We start from the raw sequence: 13,737 nt of genomic DNA, 5'->3' as shown, positions 1-13,737 counted from the left end.
GTGTTCATAACTTTTATAAGTTTCACTATATCTCTGTTTAGTTTCTGTTTCAATGACCTGTCCATTTGTGACAGTGGGGTGTTGATATCTCCCACTATTATTGTGTGTGATTCAATGTGTATTTTGAGTTTTAGTAAAGTTTCTTTTATGAATTTGGGTGCTCTTGCATTTGGAGCATAGATGTTCAGAATTAAGACTTTCTTTTGGTGGATCGTTCCTTTGATGAATATGAAGTGTCCCACCTCATCTCACTTTAAAACCTTTCGTTGAGTCTATTTTATTGGATATTAGGATGGCAACTCCAGCTTGCTTCTTGGGACCATTTGCTTGGAAGACCTTTTTCCAGACTTTTACTCTGAGATACTGTGTCTTTGTTATTGAGGTGCCTTTATTCTATGCAGCTAAATGCTGGATACTGTTTTCATCCAGTCTGTTAGTTTATGTCTTCTTATAGGTGAGTTGAGCCCATTAATAGTGAAAGATATTAAAGACAGATGATCGTTAGTTCCTGTTACGTTTGTTTTTGTGGGTGGTATTATGTACATATGGTCCCCTTCTTTTGGCTTTGTTGTGAGATGACTAATATTTTGTCTTCTCTTTTTTTTTTTTTTTTTTTTTTTTTTTTTTTTTTTTTTTTTTTTTTGACAGGAGCAAAAGAACTTTTTTTATTAATTGGGAACTCAATCCATTTGGTATATTCCAAAGGTGGAATACTTTTCATTTGTCAATTAACGAGGTTAGAAATTATCCCCCTCCCCAAATCAGCAAATGGGAAACAAGTACCCTTGAAAGTCACAATCACGTATAGAGTGCATCCTAGAAAGAGGGCAAGACAGCTTCCTCCCACCTTCATGAGTTTCATCAAAGACTGGATCCACTCAATGGTAGAGAGAAGAGGCTACTTTCAAGAAGGAGTATGTTATTAAATGAGGCATTTCTATACTCCTTCCTAAGAGCAACAGGTGGGGACATATTTGCTAAGCTAGACCTAGGGAGTGGAATGTGGAAATAATCTGTCCTCCCCCACCCCACAGGCTGTCCTCTGGTTAACAAATTTTGAAACACAAGTCTAAGAAACAACCCCATACACACCACAAAAGGAGAGAAGGGTTGAAGAAAAACAAAACAAAAAAAGAAGACACTAAGATGCCCCAGATCACTCTCCAAAATGGAACCAGGGAGCAGCTCTTACAATTTGAATTAGTCTGTTACAGTCAACACAAGCATGCCTTGCTTTTAAACAAAACAAAACAAAAACAAAATGTTCGTGGGGATTTTTGTTGTTGTTTTTTTAAACAAGAAAACAAAAACTAGCGCTCGTCGCTTTTCAGATAATACATAAGAATTCAGAATTAACTATTACCGGAAGGGCAAGGAGGGGCCATACTAATGGACCTTGTCTCACATGAGTGCATGTAGGTAGGTACAGGGAATTTGTCATTATTGCAAAAATGAATTTTGATTTTTAATCTTTAGTTTGATTTAAACATTGCTTTTATTATGATGACAACACGAGCTGTGCAGAAAGGGCTCTGGAGATGTGTTCATAGCAGCAGACACCTGTGGCTCTTCTTCGGTTCTAGAGGCTCGAGGGTAGCCAATATTGCTTCATCAAACACACTCTTCAGTCCTCTCTGTGTGAGGGCCAGAGCACTCCACACACTAGACAACATTCAGAGCCCACGCCAGCTTCTGAGCACTCTCTGGAGTAATAGCCTTCTGTTTATTCTTGCCAAGGTTCTCAATAGTAGAGGAATCATCTCTGAAGTCAAATTGGGTCCCAACAAGCAAGAAAGGAGTCTTTGGACAGTGGTGAGTTATCTCAGGCACCCACTTTTCTTTCACATTTTCAAATGAGGATGGAGAGACCACTGAGAAACATTAGAAAAACATCTGTCTGTGAATAACTGAGCAGTCATAGTCTGTCATAATCCTCTTGCCCTGCAAAATCTAAAAGTCCAAGAGTGTATGGCTCTCCACTAGTCATAACTGAGATGGCATAGTTGTCAAAAACAGTTGGTATATATTCTGATCGAAATTTGTTTATTGTGTAAGATATCAAAAGACATATTTTACCAATAGCACCATCACCAACAACAACACACTTAATTGTCTGCATTTTGGAAATAGTTTTGTATCCACTTTTAATATTTCAAATTAAACTCTGACCTCAGCTTCGCTGCTGGGGCATTGGCACACTGCCATCTTGTCTTTCCATTGGTGTAGGTACCCTCATTGTGTTGGAGGTTTCCTTCTAGTATCCTCTGTTGGGCTGGATTGGTAGATAGGTACTGTTTGAATTTGGTTTTGACCTGGAATATTTTGGTTTCTCCATCTATGTTGAGGGAGATATTTACTGGGCATGGTAGCCTATGCTGGCATTTGTGTTCTCTTAGAGTCTGTATGACTTCTGACCAGGCTCTTCTGGCTTTTAGTGACTCTCTTGAAAAGTCTTTATACGTTACTTGACCCTTATCCCTCCCAGCTTTTAATGCTCTTTCTTTGTTCTAATATTTAGTGTTTTGATTATTATGTGACATGAGGATTTTCTCTTCTGGTCCAATTTATTTGGTGTTCTATAGGCTTCTTGTACATTTATGGCCATCTCTTTCTTTAGTTTGGGGAAGTTTTTTCTATGATATTTGTTCAAGATGTTTTTGGATCCTTTGACCTGGGAATCTTTGTTCTGTTCTATTCCAATTATTCTTAGATTTGGTCATTTCATTAGTCCTGGATTTCTGGCATGTTTTGGATTAGGAGTTTTTTATGTTTTGAATTTTCTTTAACAGTTGTGTCAATCTCTTCTGCAGCATCTTCTATACCTGAGATTATCTCTTCTATCTCTTATATTCTGTTTATGATGCTTACATTTATAATTCCTGACCTCTTTCCTAGATTTTGCATTTCCAGGGTTCCATTTCTATTTCCTTTATTGTTTACACTTCCATCTTAGGTCCTGGTCACTTTATTAAATTCCTTCACCTGTTTGATTGTGTTTTCCTGTATTTCTTTAAGGGATTCATTTGTTTCCTCTTTAGGCTTCTTCTATCTGTTTGACTGTGTTTTCCTGTACTCCTTTCAGTGAGTTATTTATATCCTTCTTAAAGGACTCTATTATCTCTATTAGGTAAGCTTCCTGATTTTCAGGTACGTTGGTGTATTCAGGGCTTGCTGTGATGAGAGAACTGGGTTCGTTCTGATGATGCCCACGTATATTGGCTTATGTTGCTTATGGCCTTGTGTTTGCCTCTCACCATCTGGTTATCCCTGGTGTTTGCTAGTCTGGGTATCTCTGTCTGGATTCTGCTTCTTTAGTCCCTGGGTTGCTTCAGGTCTCATGGTAGGCCTGTGACTCAGGCTGTAGCAGACCTCCTGTGGAGCCTTCTGACTATGGGATCTTCAGAGGGGAAGAGAAGCTGCTGATCTGTTGCCCTGGCTACAGCACATCTCCTGAGAGACCTTCAGACCATTGGGACTTCAGAGGAGCAGTCAAGCTGTTGTCCTGTGTGAAGCTGTTCTCCAGGGGGTCGAAGGGACTGTGGTTTCTGTTTCTCTGTGTGCATCAGAACTCCAGGGAGGCTTTCAGTCTTATGGATCAGTGCTTTGTTTGGTAATTATCAGAGAAGCTTCCTCCTGCTGCCTGAGAATAGATGCAGAGGGACCCACAGCCAGACAATATTCAAAGAGAACCCCTAAATGATATGTCTCCATCAAACCCTTCCTCTTCAGGGAATCCCCCCAGTCCAAAAGGAGGTGAGAATACTGTAATAGCCACAGGGGATGGAGGACCCCAGGAGAACAAGTCCTTTGAATCAACTAAGCAAGATGCATACGAATTCAAAGAGATGAAAGGAGCAGGCACAGAAACTATATGGGACTGTGCTAGATCCTCTATGCATATTGTAGCTTTCAGTTTCTAATTCAATAGATGAACTAACGGGTCTCTGTTTCTTGGGCCTGCTTTAGGGGCCCTTTCTTTCTGTTAGGTTGCCTTGTCCAGCCTCAACATGGTAGGCTTTGCTTTATCTTACTATATTTTAATTTATCATATTTGGTTGCTACCTCTTAGAAGCCTGATCTTTTCTAATGAGACAAAAGAGTGGATCCAGAGGGAAAAAAGGTAGGGGGAACATAGAGGAGTAGAGAATAAAAGTTACACTATAATCAGGGTAGATTCTATGAGAAAAGAATTTATTTACAATAAACGAAAAAAATAAGGCAAAAAAAATCATCCATTTCTTTTAGTTTCTCAGTCCAATGGAATAGATTGTAAAGTATATCCTTATGCTTCTCTAGATTTCCTCCATATCTGTTGTGATTTCATCCTTCTCTCTTGAATTCTCTTTACATGGATCTTATTTCTTTGTCTTTTAGTTAATTTGACTAAGGGTTTGTCAATTTCATTGATTTTCTCAGAGTCCACTCTTCCATTTTATTTATGCATTGTATTTTTGTATGCATACATTTGTTGCTTGTATGTTTGTTTTTATTCATTTCAGCCCTCAATTTGATTATTTCTTGACATATATTTCTTTTAGCTGCTATTTCTTCTTTTTATTCTATACTTTCAGGTTTGCTATTAAGTTTCTAATGTGATTGCTCTCCAATTTTTTTGATGTAGCCACTTAGAGCTCTCAAAACTGCATTCTTTGTGTTGCATATGTTTAGTTTTATTGTTGTGTTATTTACATTCAGTAATTAAATCTTTTTAAATTCTTTTCTGGTCCATTTATTATTCGGTGGTGAGTTGTTAAGTTTCCCAAAATTTGTATACTTCCTGTACTTGATATCAAGCATTAAAACATGGTGGTCAGATAGAATAGAGATTGTTATGTGATTTTTCTTATATCTATTGAGACTTGCCTTCTGTCCAAGTATATGGACAATTCTGTTATAAGTTCCATCAGCTGCTAGGAAAAAATGTATAATCTTTTGTGTCTGACTGAAATATTTTTCAGATATCTGCTAGGTTCATTTGTGATGTTGCTTAACTCCAGCATTTTTTTTCAGGCCACTGATAGAAAATGCTTTTTTGTAGGATCAACAGAAGCAGTGGAGATAGATTAGTGGAAGGCTGAGTGGATTGTTTGGAAAAAATGAGCTAGGGCCACATGAAGAGGCAGACTTTCCACTGTTTTTGTAATTACCATACAAAGTAGTGTTGTATGGCAACTCTTGTGGCAACTTCATACATACTTTGCCCTACTTGTCTTCTTCCCCCACTCCTCTCCCTCATCTCCTGTCCCCATCATAACAGCACCTTTCTTCTCTACAAACATCTGCTTCTCCTTGCATGCTATACATATTCTTTGATCAGGGTGACTTCTTCCTCTCCTATGGTACTTTTTCTACTTTCAGGAACCATACCTCCCCATAAACATACTCATATACTCATATATAAAAATTAACATGTATGCCTGTGGAGATGGATCAGTGTATGTGTGATGGCCATGCAATCATAAGGACTATTAGAAAAATCTCAGATAAAGAAGCTGGAGATGACCATTCACATCTAAAACCTTGTAGTGTGGAACTTCCCAAACAAAGAAGGGTCACGGAAGCTTGTTGACCAACCAGTCTAGTTTAATGGTAAACTCTAGTTTCAATAAGAACTGAAGTCTCAGGGGAATAAGAATGATAGGCCAAATACTGAACATACTCCTCTAGCCTTCAAAACATACATGTACCAATGAATATATGTAATACATACATGTACCACACATATACAACATACAGAAAAGTAATTATAAATAATTAAAGTTAAATCCTGGGGTCACAGATAAGAGGAAACATGCAATACTTATCATTTAAAGTCTCACTTAAGTTACTTAAAACATTAACTCCCAATCCCACTCATTTACTGCAATAGCCATGATTCTACTTTTTGTTACAGATACATAAAATCTTATTGTGTATAAGAACCATGCTTTCTTTAGTTCTTGATGGGTATTTGGCCTGGTTCTGTCAGCTAACTATTATGAATAGTGCAGCAGTAAAGATGGACCTCAGTCATATGTTGGCTTATAATGTTGGGGGTTTGAATTAAGCTTATGTGAAGATGTAATTAAGCTTATGTGAAGACAGCCATTGGAACAGCTATTGCTGCTATTTCTCAAGAAGGAAATTTAGTATGCCAACAAATGTGAAAAGAAACACAGAAATGCCTTTGACCTTCACCAATTTCTGGAGAATAGTTAGGTTAAATGATGTTCCCATATCTCAGATGTTTTTCAGAAGAAAATAACATTGTTGTGTTTTATGTAACCTTGAATATGCTAGCCTATGAAAAATCAGACTTCCTTTATTAATGTAAATTTATAATTTATTGTGAAGGGAAATGTAACAATAAAAATCAAGTTGAAGGTACAGTTCACATTCTTATGCTCTCTAGTCTAGAATACCCTGATTTTCCATTTCAAGTCTTTAGCATCAAAAAGGAAAAGGAATTTGGATCCCCTTTCATGTTAGACTCTATGGAGTATATACTCCAAAGTAATATATCTGAGTCAATGCTTCACTTGTCCTCAGTGTTCTTTGCTCGTCTTTACTGGACATCACTGGTCTTTGCTGGTCTTTACTGGTCTTTATTTCATAGAGAGAAATACACCAAAGAACTTTACATGGTATTCCAGCTGATTCTTGCCTTATCTGCTGATTTGGTGGAGCCTTGAAGTTTCTAATGGATTTAATTCCTGCTACTGATTCATGTTTGGTGTTTGCTATTGGCCTGTATTGATGATATCCTAACAACAAAGAATAGAAAAACCCCAAAGAACTACTTATAAATGGGCCCAAAACCTCCTTTTCCTATAAACCTTCTTTTTCCCCTGCCTCTGATCTGTGGGCTAGAAGAAAGGTTATATTGTTCTAGAATCCTGAATAATATAGCCTTGGAAAAATCTAACCCTGCACATGTCCCTTTTGCCAGAGCCAAAGAAAGATAATGGGAGTGGTTCCTTTTGGAAGACAGAAAACAATTTCACAGGTCTGAGGAGTCCTGAGAGCAAGCTTTGATATATCCTCCAGAAATTCTTTTGTTTATTCTGCCATGCCTAGCTGAACCTAGATGGTCATCTTTGACCAAGTCATTGGGACTTCCATTTTGTAGGGATGGAGGTACTAACTTTGGACTTGATAAGGCCTACCTACACTTAAGAGTAATTTGTTTCCCACCATGAGACTCACTTGTAGAAAACTGCTTTCATTTGCAAGTGTTTGTTAACTGGAGATCATTTTTGAGTTATGGATGGTGATGCATGTCTACTTCTTTCCGTTCAAGTATTCTGTGTGATACAAACCCATGTAGGACCTGTGTATTTTGCAGTCATGTAGAATTCATATGCCTGCTTATTTTCAAAAAAGTGAGAGAAGTAGGCATCTCAACACTCAGGAAGCAGAGGCCTATGAATTTCTGTGAGTTTGAGGCCACCCTGATCGACATAGTGAGTTCCAGGACAGTCTAAGATTTGTATAAAAGCCTTGTCTTTACATCTAAAAACAAGATGGGAGCAAGAAAAAGGGAGAGAAAGAAGGAGAGGGAAAAAAGGACAGGGTTTGTAGTTGGCTGTGTGAGGAGATCCTGAGGATCTAGGTAGAGTTGGGTAAGGTATACTGTATCAGAACTTATTGCCAAAAAAATCAATCAATAACAAAATAATTAAAAGAAATGGATGACAAATCTTGCTGAAGAATCAGGAAAAGAAGACTTATTAACTGATGCTAGGAATATAAAGTTGAACATCTGCCATGAAATTCATCTTTACAAGAGGCCTTCACCTATAATGATTTTTCATAGTTGATGTACAAGTTTAAACGCTGAACAGCTAGCAAAGACCAGCAAAGTTTTGGACAGGATGAGAATACAAGAGCACTCTCTCATTGTTTATGGAGTTCCACTTACACTCTTCCTAAATGTCACACACCCTCTCAAACATCTACTCCCACAAAACATCACATGCCCTGTCACAAGACAGCTTCCACAAAAATATCATATGGCACAACTGAGACTCCAAACACACCAGAACTTCCCACTTCAGATATGTGCCCTCTGTTAACATGTTTCTGTATTGCCTAACCACATAACAAGGTCCATGCTACCCTCCAGACTTCTTTGGTCCCTGTTTATACATACTTTTTATAGATCTCAAATTCCCTACACCAGCCTCCTGGACCTTCTCACCTACCCAACTTGTTTTCTACATGGCTAGCTCCCAGGACATTCCAAATTACAGCTCACCATTGCTCAGTTCCCTTAAAAACTACCAACACAAATACCACACAGCTCCTCTGCTTTTCTACTGCAGGGAGATAGCGCTGGCCATGGCCACCCTCCCTCATATTTGTTCTGCTTTCAAACATTCTAATGCCTCTGGATGTTCTCTCATATCTACTATAAAATCCTTTTCCCTAACCAAGAATGAGTCATTTTAGTTGTTTTTATTTTCTATGCCCTCATTTACATCTGCTGTTAAAACCTGGAGGGACAAAATGGACCCCTTTCAAGGGGTCGAGCACCATCCTAACCAAGAAAAGTGCTGATTGGTTCCCCCTTTGGTATGGATCATTTGTTTCTGCTAACTTCTGCCACCCAGCATATTCAACTACAAATCTAGAGGGCACCTCTACAGTTGAATCTCTTCCACAAGCTCAACCATGTTTCTTCTTCACAAGTATTCCCTGGAAAATGTCACCTCAGACATGTCTGCCTTGACTCTGTCTCTCTTGGCTCCTGCAACCTACTCCTACAAAAGTCACAACAATTCATCAGACCATTTCACTTACCCCGCTGGATACCCATCAGGTTAAAAGGAATATCTCTGCATGCCCAGCAATATGAAGACAACACAAAAATACTCAATGGCTTCTTTGGAGGTTCACCATCTCTTAATGTTGTATCAGAGCATTTTTTATGTCACCACATGGGATCTTTGTCTTCTGGTTTTGTGCTTTTATGAGAATCCAAAGTATGCCATTGAGTATGTACGAGGGTCTATGCATGTTTCATGTGCTTTATAGTTGGCTTTTTTTCTTCTGTTATATTTGCGTTATTTCAATCTTTATTTTGTTTTATTTAATTTTGAATTATTATCATTAATTATTATTCCTTAGATAACTTTTTGTTTACTAATGAGAGACAGAAAGGAATATCCAAATGGGAGAAGAAAGGGACAGGAACTAGTGAGAGCTGGAGGAGGGGAAATCATAATCATACTGAGTATACTGAGCATACAGAGTGAAAAACATTTCATTAGAAGACAAAGCAAACAGGAAAAAAAACAGGTTTTTTAAAAGAACAATTACAAGAAACATATGCACAGGAAGCACACAAAAAGAAAATCAAAATAAGAAACCCAAATAAATAAGCAAAGACCAGTGAGACAAAAAATGCTCGAACAAAGTGATAGAAGACACAAAGTCTGCAACAATACTATTGTCCATCTATAGCTGGACATGGGGCCTGTCCTTAAATGTGGTTAATATACCCAATGAGACACCGTTATATAAAACTAAATTGAAGATGTCAGTTGGAGATAGCATCTTGGTCCAGTTCCCCCTCTCAGCACTGAAACTCTGGCTTGAACTTGTTCAATCCCTAGGCATGCTGCCACAGGCTCTGGGAGTTCTTATGTTCATCAGTCCTAATTTGTCTGGAGACACTGTTCTACCTCCTCTTGTACAAAGCTCCCCAATCTCTGAGGGAAGGTAGTGATGAAGACATCCCATTTAGGACTGAGTGCTCCAAATTCTCTCACCCTTGCACATTGTCCAGTCATGGGTCTTCGTATTCATTCCCATCCATTGGGAGAAGTTTCTCTGGTGATGACTGAGTGAGGCATTGATCATTGGTATACAGCAGTGTTATTAGGAGTCATTTTATTGGTACATTCCTTTAGCAAAATAATAATATTTGGTTTTCCTCTAGGTTGATAGTTTATCCAATCTAGGCTTTTCAAACTTTTGTCATTTTCTTGCCTAATTTTTTCAGTAATTATTCAATTTACATTGCATCCTGGCCAAAGCTTTTCTCCCTTGTCTCCTCCTAATGCCTGCATCATACCTACCCCTCCACCATCACATCCTCCCTTTCTCCTCAGAGAAGGAGAAAACTCCCATATATATCAACCTGCCTGGGCCTATCAAGGTGTAGTAGGACTAAGCACATCTTCTAATAAAAGTCTAGACAATACAGCCTAGATAGGAGAAAGGAAACCAAATTCAGGCAATAGAGACAGAGACAGACCCTGCTGCAGTTGTTAGGAGGCCAATATGAAGACAAAACTGCATATCTGTTACATATGTGTAGGAGCGCTAGCTCTGTCCCATTTATGCTTTTTAGTTGCTGGTTCCTATGGCCCTACATTATGTATGTTTCTTCTCTGCTCTGCCACGGGGCTTGGCCACTCAGGAAAGCAGGAGGCAGGAGTGTTGACCTTGCTTACCTAAGCATGCAGTCACTGGACAGGTGTCAGGATGTAAGGAAGCTGCAGGACACAGCTGCAGGGGTTGAGGAGCTGATTTCCAGAGTGGTTGCACCAGCTTGCAATCCCACCAGCAATGAAGGAATGTACTACTTTCTCCACAATCACTCCACCATCTGCTGTCACCTGAGGGTGGATCTTAGCCATGCTGACTGGTGTGAGGTAGAATCTCAGGGTTGTTTTGATTTGCATTTCCCTGATGACTAAGGATGTTGAACATTTCTTTAGGTGCTTCTCAGCTATTCAGTATTCATCAGTTGAGAATTCTCTGTTAATAGGGTTATTTGGTTCTCTGGAGTCTGACTCCTTGAATTTTTTTTAATATATTGGATATTAGCACTCTATCAGATGTAGGGATTGGTAAAGATCTTTCCCAATCTGTTGGTTGCTGCTTTATCCTATTAACAGTGTCCTTTGCCTTACAGAAATTTCGTAATTTTATGAAGTCCCATTTGTTAATTCTTGATCTTAGAGCATAAGCTATTGGTATTCTCTTCAGGAAATTTTCTCCTGTGTCCATGTGCTAGAGGCTCTTCCCGACTTTCTTTTCTATTACTTTCAGTGTGTCATTTGAACTTGAGCTTTGTACAAGGAGACAGGAATGGATCTATTTGCATTCTTCTACATGCTAACTGCCAGTTGAGCCAGCACCATTTGTTGAAAATGCTGTCTTTTTTCCACTAGATGGTTTTAGCTCCTTTGTCAAAGATCAAGTGGCCATAGGTTTGTGGGTTCATTTCTGGGTCTTCAATTCTATTCCATTGATATACCTGCCTGTCATTGTACCAATAATATGCACTTTTAATAACAATTACTCTGTAGTACAGCTTAAGGTCCAGGATGGTGATTCCACCAGAGGTTCTTTTATTGTTGAGAATAGTTTTCACTATCCTAGTTTTTTTGTTATTCCAGATGAATTTGAAAATTGCTCTTTCCAAGTCTGTGAAGAATTGAGTTGGAACTTTGATAGGGATTGTATTTAATCTGTAGATAACTTTTGGCAAGATGGCCATTTTTACCATATTAATCCTCCCAATCCATGAGCATGGGAGATCTTTCCATCTTCTGAGATCTTCGATTTCTTCAGAGACTTGAAGTTCTTGTCAAACAGATCTTTTACTTGCTTAGTTAGAGTCACACCAAGGTATTTTATATTATTTGTGACTATTGTGAAGGATGTTGTTTCCCTAATTTCTTTCTCAGCCTGTTTATCCTTTGTGTAGTGGAAGGCCACTGATTTGCTTCAGTTAATTTTATATCCAGCTACTTTGCTGAAGTTGTTTATCGGGTTTAGAGTTTCTCTGGGGGAATTTTCGGGGTCACTTAAGTATACTATCATATCATCTGCAAATAGTGATATTTGACTTCTTCCTTTCCAATTTGTATCCCTTTGATTTCCTTTTGTTGTCTACTTCCTCTGGCTAGGACCTCAAGTACAATATTGAATAAGTAGGGAGAGAGTGGGCAGCCTTGTCTAGTTCCTGATTTTAGTGGGATTGTTTCAAGTTTCTCTCCATTTAGTTTGATGTTGGCTACTGGTTTGCTGTATATTGCTTTTGCTGTGTTTAGGTATGGGCCTTCAATTCCTGATCTTTCCAAGACTTTCATCATGAAGGGATGTTGGATTTTGTCAAATGCATTCTCCGCATCTAATGAGATAATCATATGGTTTTTTTTCTTTGAGTTTGTTTATATAGTGAATTACATTGACAGATTTCCATATATTGAACCATCTCTGCATCCCTAGCATGAAGCCTACTTGATCATGATAGATGATCATTTCGATGTACTTGTGGATTCGGTTTGCAAGAATTTTATTGAGTATTTTTGCATTGAGATTCTTAAGAGAAATTGGTCAGATGTTTTCTTTCTTCGTTAGGTCTTTGTGTGGTTTAGGTATCAGAGTATTGTAGCTTCATAGAATGAATTAAGTAGAGTATCTTCTGTTACTATTTTGTGGAATAGTTTGAGGACTATTGGTATTAGGTCTTCTTTGAAGGTCTGATAAAACTGCACAAAACCCATTAGTCCTGAGTTTAATTATTTCCTGCCATTGTCTCCTCTTGGATGAATTTGCTTCTTTTTGTTCTAGAGCTTTCAGATGTACTGTCAAATTGCTGGTGTATGCTCTCTCCAGTTTCTTTTTGGAGACACTTAAAGCTATGAGTTTTCCTTTTAGGACTGCTTTCATTGTGTCTCATAAGTTTGGGTATGTTGTGCCCTCATTTTCATTAAACTTTAAAAAGGCTTTAATTTCTTTCTTTAGTTCTTCCTTGACCAAGTTATCATTGAGTAGAGTGTTGTTAAGCTTCCATGTGTATGTGGGTTTTCTATTGTTTATATAGTTATTGAGGAGCAGCCTTAGTCCATGGTGATCTGATAGGATGCAAGAAATTATTTCAATCTTCTTGTATCTGTTGAGGCCTGATTTATGACTCATTATATGGTTAATTTTGGAAAAGGTACCATGAGGTGCTGAGAAGAAGGTATATCCTTTTGTTTTAGAATAAAAAGTTCTATAGGTATCTGTTAAATACATTTGTTTTATAACTTCTCTTAGTCTCACTATGTCTTTGTTTAGTTTCTGTTTCCATGACATGTCCATTGCAGAGAGTGGGGTGTTGAAATCTCCCACTATTATTGTGTGTAGTGCAATGTGTGCTTTGAGGTTTAGTAATGTTTCATTTATGAATGTAGATGCCCTTTGATTAGGAGCATAGAGGTTCAGAATTGAGAGATCATCTTGGTAGATCTTACCTTTGATGAATATGAAGTGTCCCTTCTTATCTTTTTTGATCACTCTAGGATGAAAGTCAGTTTTATTTGATATTGGAATGACTATTCCTGCTTGTCTCTTGCGACCATTTGCTTGGAAAATTCTTTTCCAGGCTTTGTGCACTGTCTGTCTTTGTTACTGAGGTGGGTTTCCTGTATGCAGCAAAATATTGGGTCCTGTTTACATACCAAGTCTGAGAGCCTATGTCTTTTTATTGGGGAATTGAATCCATTGATAAAATAGGTATTAAGGAAAAGTAATTGTTGCTTCCTGTTATTTCTGTTCTTAGAATTAGAATTCTGTTCATGGGGCTGTCTTCTTTTAGTCTGGATGAAAGATTACTCTCTTGCTTTTTCTAGGATGTAGTTTTCCTCTTGTGTTGGAGTATTCCATTTATTATCCTTTGTTTATTTTCTTCATATTCCTTAAAATTTATAAAATATTATAACAATAAAAATAAGTATTATAAAAGTTGTTTGATAT

General features: G+C 37.9%; 1 protein-coding gene and 1 pseudogene across 1 annotated transcript in view; one reads left to right on the top strand and one right to left on the bottom strand.

The window, feature by feature from the left end:
• The window catches only part of LOC116104725 (vomeronasal type-2 receptor 116-like), a 123,295-nt gene that overhangs the window by 89,211 nt on the left and 20,347 nt on the right, over positions 1-13,737 (top strand). The window lies entirely within an intron of this gene.
• Positions 1,436-2,119, bottom strand: LOC116068855 (annotated as a pseudogene).

Source organism: Mastomys coucha, unplaced genomic scaffold (assembly GCF_008632895.1).
Source record: "Mastomys coucha isolate ucsf_1 unplaced genomic scaffold, UCSF_Mcou_1 pScaffold22, whole genome shotgun sequence".
Taxonomy (NCBI): Eukaryota; Metazoa; Chordata; class Mammalia; order Rodentia; family Muridae; genus Mastomys; species Mastomys coucha.
The sequence above is the reverse complement of the archived record's forward strand: the minus strand, read 5'-3'. Positions and strand labels throughout refer to the sequence as shown.